This window comes from Adiantum capillus-veneris, chromosome 18 (assembly GCF_014529385.1).
Source record: "Adiantum capillus-veneris isolate H3 chromosome 18, ASM1452938v2, whole genome shotgun sequence".
In the NCBI taxonomy this organism is placed as follows: Eukaryota; Viridiplantae; Streptophyta; class Polypodiopsida; order Polypodiales; family Pteridaceae; genus Adiantum; species Adiantum capillus-veneris.
The window spans coordinates 90135029-90149527 of record NC_140948.1 but is presented as its reverse complement, the minus strand read 5'-3'; the positions used below and the strand labels follow the sequence as shown (position 1 = coordinate 90149527).

The following is a 14499-nucleotide window of genomic DNA, read 5'->3' as shown; positions in this document are numbered from 1 at the left end:
ATGGGTGACCATTGGTTTTCCTAATTCAAAGCTCTCTGCTAAGCTTAGCTGTGTTCTCGTCGATCTGACCTACCTGTATAGTTGTAGCACTAGTTGGAAAGATACTTACCACTGTACTGCAACGACTACTCGCTTTGTGATACCTCGATTCCAATTTGATTAATCGATGAAATTTGCTCTTTTGATGACTTGCATGGAAAGTTCAGCCTGGCAATGCTCAGTTTCCGGCCTCCTTATGGCCACTACCAGTTACTGCAGCAAAATTTCGTGATCACTTGAATCCTGCTTATCGTTGTTAGAGAAATACTCCGAAGCTGCCGTTTAGCCTTCCTCGTGTGTGATGGCAGCAAATATATCAACTCAGTGGGAGATGCGTGAATCACTCGCTATGCCGATATTTGAAGCCCTCTTTTCCTTTTGTTGCTGCTGTCAGAGATTTCCCGAATTCGACTCGGAGCTCGTGTATTGTGGGCTTTGGGTTTGTTATTTCATCGTTTTCCAGCGCAATGCGGGTCCCTACTTCCCAATTGTCGCTTCCGATTCCGAGGCGCTGTAGAGTGTGTGTGTGATGTCGTATTTGTATTCGATGCGCGTTTGTGCTAGCGTGTGTGTATGAGCACGTGTGTGTGTATGCGTATACGTGTATTCTTGTGAGAGCGGTGCTTGTTGACGGCTTGTCGAGGCGGGGTGGGAACGAGGGTTTATATTTTATTTCTTTATCTTTTTATTATTATTATTATTATTTTTTAATGGGCTACTATGTGTATGTGTGAGCGTGAAGCAGCGGACACGATGGTGGGCAAAGGGTGAGGGAGGGAGAGTGTGTTGTGTATGAGTGTGTGCGTTTTGGATTGCATGTCTGCAAGTGGGGTCGGTTGACCGGGCAAACGGGTAGGCAGCTGACCCGATGCAAGTGTGTGTTTTGAAACGCCGTTACTGCAGATGAATCAGACAATGCATTTTATGGCAGGCAAGGTTAGTCAATAAAGGGGAGGTCGGGTCGCGGAATGGGCCAGCCTGTGCAGTGTTCAGGTTTTCGTGCGCTTGTGTGTGGAGATCCGCAGACATGGTGGGCAAGTGGCTGTGCTTTTGTGAGTGTGCCTCAGCCAGGCGGCGTCAAGTGGGTGGGGTCGCAACTCTTGGTCAGCAACGCCGCGAGCCAAGGCGGGACCAGTGGGTGGGTGGGGTCGCGAGCTGTGTATGCGCGCCAACAGGTGGAGTCTCGAGCTTGTAGCAAGACCCGCCAGCAAGGCTCAACGCGTAGGAGGTCTCGGCACAGCAACGCGTAGGACGTCTAGGCGTAGCAACGCGCGTAGGATATCTAGGCCGGAACGTAGGATGTCAAGCCAGCATGCGTAGGAAGACTTGGGGCAGGTGCAACGCGTGTGCGTATATGGTCCGTGAATCACCAAAATAATCACGCAATTAAATAAATACAAAAACACACATAAAATACAAAAACACATATAAAAATTCCAAGAATCATACAATAATTCAAAGAATCCCAAAAATTCAAAAACACTTACAAAAAATAAATTAATTAAATACACAAATAATTAAAAAAAACACTTACAAAAATACCAAAATGAGCACAAATAATATTAGAAAAACACACAAAATAATTTGAAAAAAAACACAAAACAATCACAAAACACAAACAAAAATACAAAATCATAGAAAAATAATAAAATACACAAATATAAAATAATAAATAAAAAAATTTCAATCTTATCAAACAAAAAAACCTATAAATGTAAAAAATTTAAAACTAGCACGCAAAAACAAAAAAAAATTGCCCCAGCACTCCACAATTCACCCAAATTAAGCGATTTATCAATTTTCTTAGCATAATTAGCCCATTTGAGTAAAAATTAGCAAAACTTGCCAAAAATTACCCAAAAAATTGCTAAAAATTCCCAAAAATTCTAGATCAGCCCACCGACCTAAGCATTCACAGTCAAGCAATCACATCACCGAAATTGATCACTTACTTAATCAAAATCGCACAAACATCATTCTTTAAGCACACAAATCGTCTCGAAACTGCGCTTAACTAAACACAAAAATCACCCTCTCTTGCACGATGACTAATCGCACTCAAAACAACATTTTGCATCAATTAAACATCAATTCAAGCATCCAAATCTCAAATTTAATCAATCATTCACACGCTTTTTGCATCAAATCATGCACATAAGCATACATAACCAAATTTGACCGAATTTCGGCAGCATTTCGGCTTCACAACGGAATTAGAAAAGCATAACCATAACTCAATGACAACCATAAGAAATCACATGCTTCGCATAAGCAAATCGGACTCCAAAATAGCCCTAAATTACCCCAAATTAGGCACTTCCGCCTACACTCAAGCGGGCATAAACCGCACCTAGTTTTGCATTTTACGAATGTACTTGGTCTATGAACCAAACCTGCACCTAAAATCAGAGAATTAGCATTAATTTCAGCACCTTACTTAGCCATAAACTCAGCGATTAATCACTCGATTAGTGCCCAACACACTAGTGTGTGTGTGTGTGTGTGTGTGTGTCAATCCCGTAAAATCACCTACACACAACCAACAAAAATATCAATGTGTAGCATCATTTAGCATGAATGTAAGCATATAATCATCATGGACATGCATCAAATAATCAATCCAAATTAGCACTTTGCCAAATGACCAAATAATTAGTGAAAAATTAGTGAATGAAATTAGTGAAAATTAGTGAATAATAGGTGATTTCAGCTACGATTTGCGCACAAATGGAGTAGGATATGAGTGTGTGGGTCAAATAGGCATGTTGTCCATACACCCAAGCACTAATCACACTAAAAACCACTCAATTAATCAACACACCTAATCTAAAAACTAACAAAATTAACAAAAAAATAGGGAAATTAGTGTCTCCTAATCCCACCAATGGCACCTCTAGCTTAGGCAATCGCTCCCCGGCAGCCGCGCCAATGTTAGAACGTCATCCTAGCATAGGGAGGACATCAACATAATGTCAATCCGAGGAGTAGGATCCGGCTTGGGCATGGAGACACACAAGTGGCTTGTGCGTGCCAAATGGAGGATTAGAGGGTGAAACCTACACACAAAGAAAGCTATGGAGAGGGTATGATGTTTCTTCGAGGAGTGAGCACACTACTTACTCTACCATTCATCCTAATCTCTCATACACAAGATTAATCACGCACTACTCTCTAATCAATCACTAATCCAACTCTAATCAAGCACAGAATGAGCATAGAATAGCATAGAATGACCACACCGGGCACCAACACTCTACACAAGCCTACACACACTAAGTAGCATGCTTAAACAAGAGGGAAATATGAAAAAAGAGAGAGATTAATCAAAAAATCAGCCACTAATCTTTGATTAATCAAGCATTGATTACACCATGAGCAAATGAGAGAGAAGAGGTTAGAGTTTAGCTAATGGCATGAGGCCGAATCGTCCATGCACGCGTGTAGGAAGCTCAAGAACTCCATAGCCATCTCCTTCTTCACAAAGCTTATCTCAAGTGAGTAAGAATCCCCTTTAACATTGTGTGTTTTGAGTTATATACTCTCTGGGCACTCAAATGGCCAAACTCACTTAATCTGCTATCTGCACTGCCCAAGATCAAAATATAGCTCAATATTTACAACTTGGAACTCTTGATGAGCCCAAAACATAATTACAACCTGCATTTGCGGTCATTTGACGAAAAAATCCTAAAACTTAAGTGGCCGTCAATTGTGATCGTAACTCCATAGATAGTCATCAATTCCAACTCTTCTCTGCATCTGTTGCTTGTATTTGCTTCATCTTCATCTTTACTTCGCATCCGCATCATCTGGCCTCGTTAGCATTTACTAATAATAGTAAATAGCATCTTTGACTGGTCCATTTGGCCATTGTTGACTTAGTCACCAAACAATCAGTAATGGGTAGGGGATAGTTGTCCCGAATTGTAGCAGCGTTTACTTTCTTGAGATTGATGCACACTCTTAATTTTCCATTCTTCTTTGGGACCACCACAATAGATGAAACCCAATCGGTGTGCTCAATGTTGTAAATAAACTATGCCTCTTTAAGTTTATCTATCTCCTCCTTGATAGTTGACAAACGTTTATCTATCTCCTCCTTGATAAACTTACAATGCCTCTTTAGGTTTGCAAACGTTTCATTGTAAGTATAGGGACATTGTCTGCTAGGTTTGGCATCATTCTTAAGGGGTATTGTGACATGTTGACAGATACTTGGATCCACCCCCTTAAGGTCTTTGTATGACCATGCAAACACATCTCTATAATGTTTAAGAGTATCTACCAAAAGCTTTTCCTCTTCTTCAGTAGGATCCATGGCAATATAAGCAGGTTTTGGATCTTCTCCTAGCTCCGTTGGATCTATTCGTTTGTCTTTTTCAGGACCGTCGTATGATGTACCCGGTTTCTTCAATTCCCTCATTGGTTGTTGCACTATGATTTTCCTATCTTGTATGGTATACTTCTTATAATGTGACGGTGCAACCATCTTGTTAGAACTCGTGTCCTCATTTGTTTCAAAGTCAGTTGTCCATATGTCTCTAAGGGTTCGCTTGAGCTTATTGTACTCCGTTTTCCTCTCTGTTTTGGTCATTCCAGACCCTGTTTCCCCCCCTTCCCGCGACTTAGTCGTTTGCTTTTTGTGTCTGATCTTCTTGTTGTTTTTTCATGGTTTAGTTTTGATAAACCGACCAGTGATCTCGTCTTTGACAGAATCATCAGCTTTGACAAGCTTTAGATATCCTATTCTGTCATTGACAAGAGGCATCGGATTATGCTTATTCGCCCTTGATTTTCTTGTTCTCTTGGATTTATACCGCTCCTGGCGACTAGGTTTTTGGTTAGGAAACTCGTAAAACCTATCCTGTCTCGACCTGTATGTCCTATTCGTCTCTGACGCACTTGATCTCTCATCATCAGCCTCTATCAGTTGGATTTCATCATCCAGTGATGGAAGGTCGCCGCTTAGTGAGTCCGTGAATTCCTCCTTTGTTCGATTCCTATCATTCACTACAGATATTTCATCAATGATTCTTTTACACTCGGTCTCACGTGGTGGTTCTTCTTGTTCCTCGCTCTCCGATCCTGACTCAAAGATGACATTAGCCATTTGCAACGTTACTAGGTCGTATCCTTCTTCGTCACAAAATTTTGTAGGTGTGCATTTGTTAACACATACATCCAAGGTTGACAATATTTGAGTCCACCTGAATGGCTCAAATAAATGTTCAGGGAAAGGTTCTGGGAGATAAGCCTTGTCTTCTATGGATCTTTCCAAAACGCATTCCTCTTTGATTATGTCTCCACAATCAGATGCTCCACACATCTAGACATGCGCTTTCGTTTGCATCCATGCAGGTATTTCTTTTTCATTTACAGTGGTTGAAGTAAATTCTTGCACTGGTGTTTTTGCAACATCTCTATAGCTGTGATCCTTCATGTTGATTTTCGTTACTAGCTCTTCGTGCCTCAGGTAGATTTGGTCGTACCCCCAATCTTGTATCATTTTGAGTTGATGCATAAAAGGTCGTCCCAAAATAATGTCGAAGTTGTTCGTTTTCTTGAAATCCACCATAGCAAAGGTGTGCTCATAGTTAATTCCACACGAAGTTACAACTATTTGGTCTAGGATTCCCAATGGTCTCTCTACATACCCATCTGCGAGTTGCAGTTTCATTCTCGTTTTTCTAAGAGCTGGACGGCCCCATTTCTCCCAGATTTTCTTTGTAGCAATCACCACTCCCGCTCCACTGTCTAGGATAGCTATCGTTTTTATATCCTGATATTCAACAGGTAAGGTTGTATTACCCTCCTCGCCTTCACAGTAATCTCCGACCTTGTTTATGGGCATTGGTTGGGCTTTCGGTTGACCTTCCCGTTTGTTTTCTTCTCCCATAGGGTTTGTCTGAAGAGGTATCTTTACTCCTTTTTGCTCCAAATGTCTCCCCATGTCTTCCCACAAGTGTGGTCTGACTCTCAAGAGTTCGGACAGCGTGATTGTGCATGTTATAGGTGTCGACAGCATCTCTTGAAGACTTTTTGAGTCAATTATATGTGGAATAGTTCTCATTTGAGATGGAACTAACCTTATCTCCGATTGTGCCTCGTGTTCACCTATAAATGAAGGCAGGGTTTTCAAGGACTGGGCTTTTCTTTCCACCGAAACCTCTTTTCCCGCATCCCCATACAACGATTGTATATCGGCTGGATAAAATCCGTTATCCAGGTTAATTTCAAGAATTGGAGCAGATTTTAACGTCACGCTTCTGTTCTTTCTGTTTCTAATGGTTTTCCATAAGTGTTGTGGCCACTGTTCTTCAACTTCTGGAATTGGCATTATCGTCATTGACTTAGCATCATCAGTCGTGTTCGGCACCATTCGGTGATCTAGTGACAATATCGTTTCAGGCCTGGGTCCATTTACTTGTTTTGGTTCATCGATTTTTAGTTTTTCTCGCTCTTTGTGAATCGGCACTTCTTGTTCTGGGGTTCTAACCACCTTAGGTTCCATCAACACCTGGGCTGCTTCAATGAGGTGTTTACACATTTCTAAACTCTTTGTTTCCACTTTTGATTGAGGATAAGTTAACCATCTTTGCTCTAAGGTTTGGTTTGTTTTTAGCCTTGCTTCGCACGCTTGTAATAGAGCATCTAACGGCTCTAGCACTTTCTCATCCAAGACTGATCCCCCTGAGAACTCTTTCATTGGTTTGTTGTTAACCTCAACAGTTTTACTCTCTCTCTCTCTCTCTCTCTCTTGTTTCAGTTGCTCCTTTGTTTCATGCAATTCGTTTTGCATGGCAATTTGGGTTTTCAACCTTCTTGTTTTCATCCTATCTCGTTTCACCTTCCAGGATTTTCGTTGGGTTCTCACGGATAAATTCTCATTCTCTGTGGGTATCGTCAACTCGACCTTTTCCTCCAAGGGCTCGTTTATCCCTAAGTCCTTGGCTTGGACTCTGGTTATTGCATTGATTTGGATCATGGGATCAGTTTCTGATCCGCTGCTTGCACTTGGTATCACCCCCACAATATTCATAGTTGCTTTTCCCTTGTTGTTCGGATTCTTTGGGCAATCTGGCAATATGTGATTCACACCACATCCATCACAAAACCCAAAAATTTTCACTCTTTTGCCTTTGAAAGGGCAGTTACGCTCCCAATGATCCGTACTTCCACAGTTATAGCACTATCCAATTGGTGGTTGATTTTGAGGAGGTGGTCCCATAGGTTGTCCTGCTTTATTAGGATATCCTCTAGGTTCGTAATTCTGGTTCGCAATGAACATTAACGTTCATTCTTCTACCAAATATTGATCTCTCGAAGGTTGTGCTACATACGTTGGTGGTGCCATACCCTCACTATTTCCTCACGGTTGATAGGCTTCGTCTGCGTACATTTGTGATTCAGGTTCTGTTGCGTACGACTCATTCGGTTCCTCATAATAAGAAACTTGAAGTGTACTATTTGTTCTGGGTGATGATTCACAAGGTGGAGCATACCTAATCATGGCTCTATTTTCCTGTGGTAATGGAGGTTGTTGACCCAACACAGGTTGAGGTCTGTCTGCTCTTGCTACCAGATTCATATTTTGTCCAACTTGATATCTTGGAGGAGGTGGTTGGGATGGTCCTGCTGGAGGTCCATACGGTCTTTCCCTCACATAGTTTTTGTTATAAAGACACTCTTCCCTGCTATGATTTGTCCATTTTTGCTCTATGGCGCACCATTTCAGTACTCGTCCATTCTCAACTGGTGCTTTCAGCTGTTGTGTGCACCACGGCGTCGGATGATCCCCCCCACATATGTCACACTTCCTCGTATGAGACTGTCTCATCACTGGATTTGATCTCATATGTTGCTGCATTCTCTTAGTTACCTCTTCTATCATTTGATCAGCTGTCGGCATCAAGGACGCCTGATCATCTTTCTTGGTAGAGGGTTCGCTTTTAATAGATGAAGAGCCACTGGTTATTGAATTAGTATCCTCTGACACTTCCCCATATGCTTTGCAGTTATCGACAAGATATAATGCTTCCCTTGTAACCTGTTGAAATGTGCTACAGGCCTTCAAGTGAAGGTCCTTTTTCAAGGTTTCATTCCTAAGTCCTTCAACGAAGAGCACAGACAATCTCTCGTCCTGTGGTAATTCCCTCCTCGGGCACCTCTCAATGTATTGCTTGAATATCAAGGTTGCTTCCTTCACTTTTTCACTCTCCCGTTGTTTAAAAGCATATATCTGCGATACAATATTATTCTTTATACCCTGTTTTGAGAATTCTTCCGCGAACTCGCGCAATACATGTTTTGGACAAGTTTCAGGGTTTAAAGGTTGAAACCATGTTAAGACCGTCCCTTCCAAGGTCAGCCCGAATCCCTCGTATTGAGTATGGAAATCAGTGATCTGTTCTGCTCTTAAGACTTGCTTAAAGAGCGATACATGGGCATATGGATCCCCCGATCCGCTATACTTCTTCGGCATGCACTTCGCTACTTGGGATGGCCTGATCCGTCTATGGTCTGCGATCAATCTCATTGCTCCCGTGTCTCGACTTAATGGTTCTCGTACATCATGGAGGTCGTAGGTTGCTCTCGTTGGCTCCCCTGCCCCAAATCTACTACTAGGAGGCAAATGTGATGGGGTGGCTGGAAATGTTGGACCTACAGCTATATGTGTAGAGATAGGAATTGCACTACCTTGATTTGTAGCCATTGATTCTCTGGAATGTAACGTTCCCATGGGGCTTGGCATCGAATAGTGAGGTCGACTGAAAGAATCAGCTACATGAGTCCTCCCTCCACCTATGGTCACAGGTTCTGGCATGACAGTTGTAGGTGTTGGTCTTAGTGGGCTCGGAGTGACATAATACTTGTGAAGTGGTCCCCCAAAGTACGTATATCCTTCCAACTCTTTTTTATTGATTGCTGCATATCGTCTTCCATACTTGTCGTATGCGGCAATTTTCGTTTCCGCTCCCTCGGTGTAGGTGAAGACATAAAGTCTTTTCCGCTCAGTCATCTCTCCAACATAGGGTTTCTCGCATCTATAATAGAGATCTTGCTCTCCATTATTATACTTGTATAACCCCAAGTAGATATTATCCGTGTTGACTCTCAACGTTTCGTTTTCTCGCCTTAATCTCGCATTAGGTAAGCTCATTGTTGGTGCCTTTTCCTCATGTTCCTCGTCTATTTTGGCTTTTGTGCCCATCAATACCCACTTGTCTACAATGTTAGGATTTAGGACTACCAAGTACATGATACCCTCGTCATCTAGGTACCTATCTCCGCTATAGCTCACAGGCACTAAGTCCCTGAACTCACTTGGTCTATCTTCTATTTTCACACAGTAGCGGTCCATACCATCTTTGTATATCTTGGCACCTTGCTTGTTGTCATATTGATACTTGATGAACAATAGCTTTAATGTGGCCAAGGGTTTGATGGTCCTACTGCCATGTTTTCTCTTCTGTTTAGTTTTGATTGTCCCAAGTGTTCTGTGAAATACTCGAAAGATCTCTCTGAAGAAGTATTGGAAATGCCTTCTTCAAGGATCGGCTTTAACGGTCGTACTATCCCTTGGTTTACACTCTCCTTCTTTGATACAACACTTGTTTGATCCGCTAAATTTAGGTGTCTGGTGTTGATTTGTTTTCCCGATCTCAAAAACATGAAAAAAGTGGGATTTACTGACTGAATCCAAACCTCTTACCTGGAGATGGAACGATCTTCCAATTCCTGCGACTGCATGGATTGTTACTTGATCGGTCTCTGCAAATGAATACATTGGATGGCTATGAGATCTTTATATCATTCCAACTGTCACCAGATTCAACACTTTCACAATGATCTCAACACAATTTTGCTTGCAGATTATTGACAGTGTGTCCAATTTGGGTTTTGACAACTCCTGATATCTTAAATAGTCTAGGTCTATGAACAGGTCAAAAATGAGTTAGATCTGGGCCATAGGTACACCGATCGCGATCATAGTTCTGGGCCCAATTTAGATTAAACTTCACCAGCTTGTTCACTAGGCTATTTTAAGACTACTTGTCAGACACTTTTGTATTTGGACTCAAAAAAGTCAAGTTTTTACCAGTTCTTGGTTGGAAGTGCCTGTTTCCCAGAATCTATCAGTTTGATCTGATTTTAGTTTTTGATGAGGGATTTGGAAGCTATCTGGGGTTGTCCTGTGTACATGCTATCCCTCTGTATGGTTCCTTCCCAGTTTTGATGTCTTTTGGTCTACTGAAAGTCAATTTCTAAGCCAGTTTACAGTTTTTGACTCGGATCTGCATTCAGATGGTTTGACAGGTATTTTGAGATTTCTGGCTCTAGGTCCTTTAGAATTTTATGTTTTTAAACACCTGAGTATCCCACATATGAAATCTGGTCAAAATCTGGCACTTAGGTACATCGATCGCGATCGTACTTTTGAGCCCAAATTAGACCAAATTTGGCATGCTTGTAGAAACTGATGTTTTAAGGCTATCCCCAAAGTCTTTTTGCATTTGGATCACCAAAAGCCAAGATTTTGCACTTTCTGGGTCTGTCATGCTAGTTTTACCCAAGTGGCATGATTTCCTTGATTTTTGATGTTTTTGGATGTGGTTGCTTTAGACAAACTTGTTTAGAATCTTATTAGGAAGGCACATCTCAAATCTTGTACAATTCTGACACTGAGATACACCAATCGCGATCGTAGTACCCAGGCCAAATCTAAAAATTTTGTCTGCTCCCTATGACAAGTGTTTCCTAGTGTTTTGTGCTACCACTTTGTGATTTGAATCAATATCAACCCTGTTTGGTCAGATTTTCAGAATTTCAGAGTCTTATGGATTTTTGGCCAAAGTAACTGTTATGGTTTGTTGGTTTCTCGACTCTAACTTTTGCCCCAAATCTGATTGGAATGTGATTTGATTATCCTACTCCTAAGTACCAAACTATAAAAAACATAAGGAAATGAATCAAACAAAACAAACATGACGGATTTTGGGTGAGATTTCAGTACTCAATCGAATTAGAGAAATTGAAGAGCAAAAATGCTTGAACACTCTCACTCATAGCTCCCTAATTCTCCTAAGAGAGGATCTAGCCGGTCCACTGGCTCTAGACTCCACTAAGCTCTAAACCCTTGTCTAGCAACCTAACTGAGGTGTAAAATGGATTTGTGGATTGATATTTTTTAAGGGATTTGACTGCGCACTCCCTCACTCATCACCTAAGGTGCATTCCTCGACAGTGGCGCCAATGTTTGCGGGTCGCCGCAATGGACGTCCATAGCATAGCTCTCAAGCATTAACATACTTATCAATACAAGGGAAGCGACTCGAATGAGGCATGGAAACTCACTAGGGTGTCATTCCTAATGAAGTGAACTCAAAGAGATGCAACTACTAACTCTACAAGAAAATCAAACGCATTGCCGCCAAGTAATCTACCTATGTCCTTCTACACAGCTCTACAGTCATCACGCCCGTTTACCATGCAAAGCATATCGGAATCGCACGAAACTTGAGTGGAAGCTTCACGGGATTATTAGGAACATATCCTATCACTGTCACAACATTCTGGAGAGGTACAAACATCGCGATCGTTTGTCACAAGGTCAACAAAAACAGCGAACAGGTGATCCTAATGGGTCGTTTTAGGGTCCCTAAAGCCCCTCCTAGGGTCAAAACAACATAAAACACTCATTTAGACACTCAAAACAGTGATTTAAGGTCTCAAACTCGTAGTTAAAAATCTGCACTGAATCTCGAATGATTACAATTGAATGGAAGAGCAAGATAAGAGGAACATGATGCAATAAACAAATCTGAATTTGGATTACCGTAGCCACAATGGCGAAGATTACAAGTTTGAACAAGAAGGAGCTCTCAAACGTACGTTGTCTCCTCAGTTTTCCATAAAAAAGATCATGTTCAAACTTACAAAAAATGACCTTTATAGATTAGGTCTTTACAAATGGTTTGTCCGGCCATAAGCTCCTAAACTTCTAACTGGCTCTCTAATATACAATTGCTCCCATAAGAATAATCATAAATCCTTTGACAAATTCTCGGCGTAGAGATGCTTCCTTACAAAAGAATTTTACAATGGTTTCTCAAAAAAATATGATCCTTCGTTGGACACGGCCGCTTGTTTCTTCGTCCTCCAAACACCCACTTTTTGGACCAGATCTTGTTGAGGTGAATAATCCACTGCTCCAAAAAGCATAGATTTTTGTAGGTAATCTTAGTCCTGGGCGAGATAAAAAGTCCCTCTCTAGACTATGAAAAGTGGGCAACACAATTCTTAACATGAAACAAATTACCTCGTAGCAAGTGGTCTACATAGCACTTTCCCTACCACTCCATAGCACCATAGGCTAGTTCACTTTCATAAACACAGACCCTCTTAACAAAAAAACAATGCTTCCTCAAGTGTAAGAAAATACTAGAGAAAATGGAACCAAATAACACTAAAATTTTCTATCAAAGAAACATAGAAAAATATTGCACAAGGCCTCATGAACTCACTGCCATATGCCTAGCTGAATTTGTGGCATCGTAATTATCTCAACACAAAACCATGTTAAAAAAACTAGAAACAAAAAATCATATGATATGTGCATTTTAAAACTAGAAAAAAACACGAGATGCCTTTTCTTCTTGCCATGGATGCACCATGAAGACTACCACCTTAAGCACGGGCTCACTTGGGAAGATGTTTATGAACAAAAATAAGCGTACAATCACCATGAAAAGTCTCAGTACAATGCATAAACAATGATTGAGGACACTGCCCATTACATGCAGCACTGCTCAATCTCAAATTCAATGACTCAAGTTCATTCCACTACCTCTTCCTCAAATAATGTCGATATTGCACAAGACCACACAAATCATATGTGACCCACTAGGTCTTCTATCAATAATGTCGGTATTGCACAAGAACTCCACAAAAATATGTGCTTCAACCAAACATAGCCTACCATGAAGAAGTTTCAGAGAGTCATTTCTAGAAATGACTAATATTTGATGACACCTTGCTTAGAAAATGCATTGCCCCCATAGACCCCCTTAGCCTTTTCTTGATAGGAGGTGCGGGAACATACAAAACATTTACCTTAATGTTGATTGTACAAAAATTGCTACGAGTTTACAATCACAAAGCACAAACAAGCCCATACTTGATAAAGCAACTGCTAATGTCATACATTGGGAAAGCACCCTTCAATAGTGGAGGAATCACTATCCACTCGGAGCTTCACCTCCTGCTCATAATAGAAACCAACACCTCCCTCATGGCAGAAAATCTCAACAAACTTTCTTTGCTTTACCAAGATCTCCAACTAGTTCTCTTCCACAAAGTATCCTTGTTTGGAAATAATGTCTTCACAATGGCAGACTCTTGCTTGTGCACCATAAAGAAAACACACAACAAACCATTCAACGTTGCTGACATCATTTTATGTGGGGAACTATTACAAGCAATCCTAGTACAAGATTTGTGGATATTTAGTACAGAATCTCAAATACTTGAGACACTTTTGCCATCTTATTGGCATCAACATGTCAAGTGTTACAAACTAACAACCATGAGACAAAACGATCAAACCTTCATAAACATGCTTAACAGAGTACGCATTGTGGACCATATCACTCACATTGTAAACTCACACCACTTGCATCCTTTGCTAGAACCCAAGATTTTTTCTCACCTATTTTACACAAACAGAGACAAAGACTCCCACAACAACCATGTCTTTCAAACCATCGATGACATACCTACTATAACCTTGCATGCACAAGACACAAAACCCAATTCCTATAGTAAACCATCCAAACACCGTATGATTTAAAAGTAGTTGTGGGTTTGTATCATCACCTAATCACAATAATGCTTACGTAACTTAGTACAATAAGGTGCACACTATTTGTTCGTGTACACTTTCACGTCATTTTCAACTTAAAATGTGATGAAATGAAAGCTGAATAAGGTCACTCAATTCTTAATTTTTGCAAGAGTTTTGGCCATTATGTTAAACTGAAGTACATGGCGCAAAATTGAGGTTGTGAATCATCATGCATGTCATTGATCTTTATCTCCCTCTTTCCCCAAATTATGAAAGCATGTTCCTTTTTGAGAGAGCAGATTGTATTCGACCATTTAGATGCTTGAGCCTATTCCCTCACACACAATTTATATAATACCAACTATTTGTCTTAGCTCTTGCTCCCTTAAATGTGAGACTAGACATTGAGTTAGTGCAAGAGAGCCTCTTCTTGTATACACATTATATCCCTTGAAAATTTGAGAGTATGAAAATCATAGCCTACTTGAGTGCTCAACTTTTGATCACATAAAACTTCTTGTCTTACATTTTAGCCTCGATCATGGCCTACATTTCTTTGCCTTTTAGAAACTTTATGGATTTAATTCGTTAGTTCCCACCATTATATCCATATTCTT

General features: G+C 40.8%; 1 pseudogene; it reads left to right on the top strand.

The window, feature by feature from the left end:
* The first annotated feature begins 1007 nt into the window (after positions 1–1007).
* The window catches only part of LOC147436007 (uncharacterized), a 49856-nt pseudogene continuing 36364 nt past the window's right edge, over positions 1008–14499 (top strand).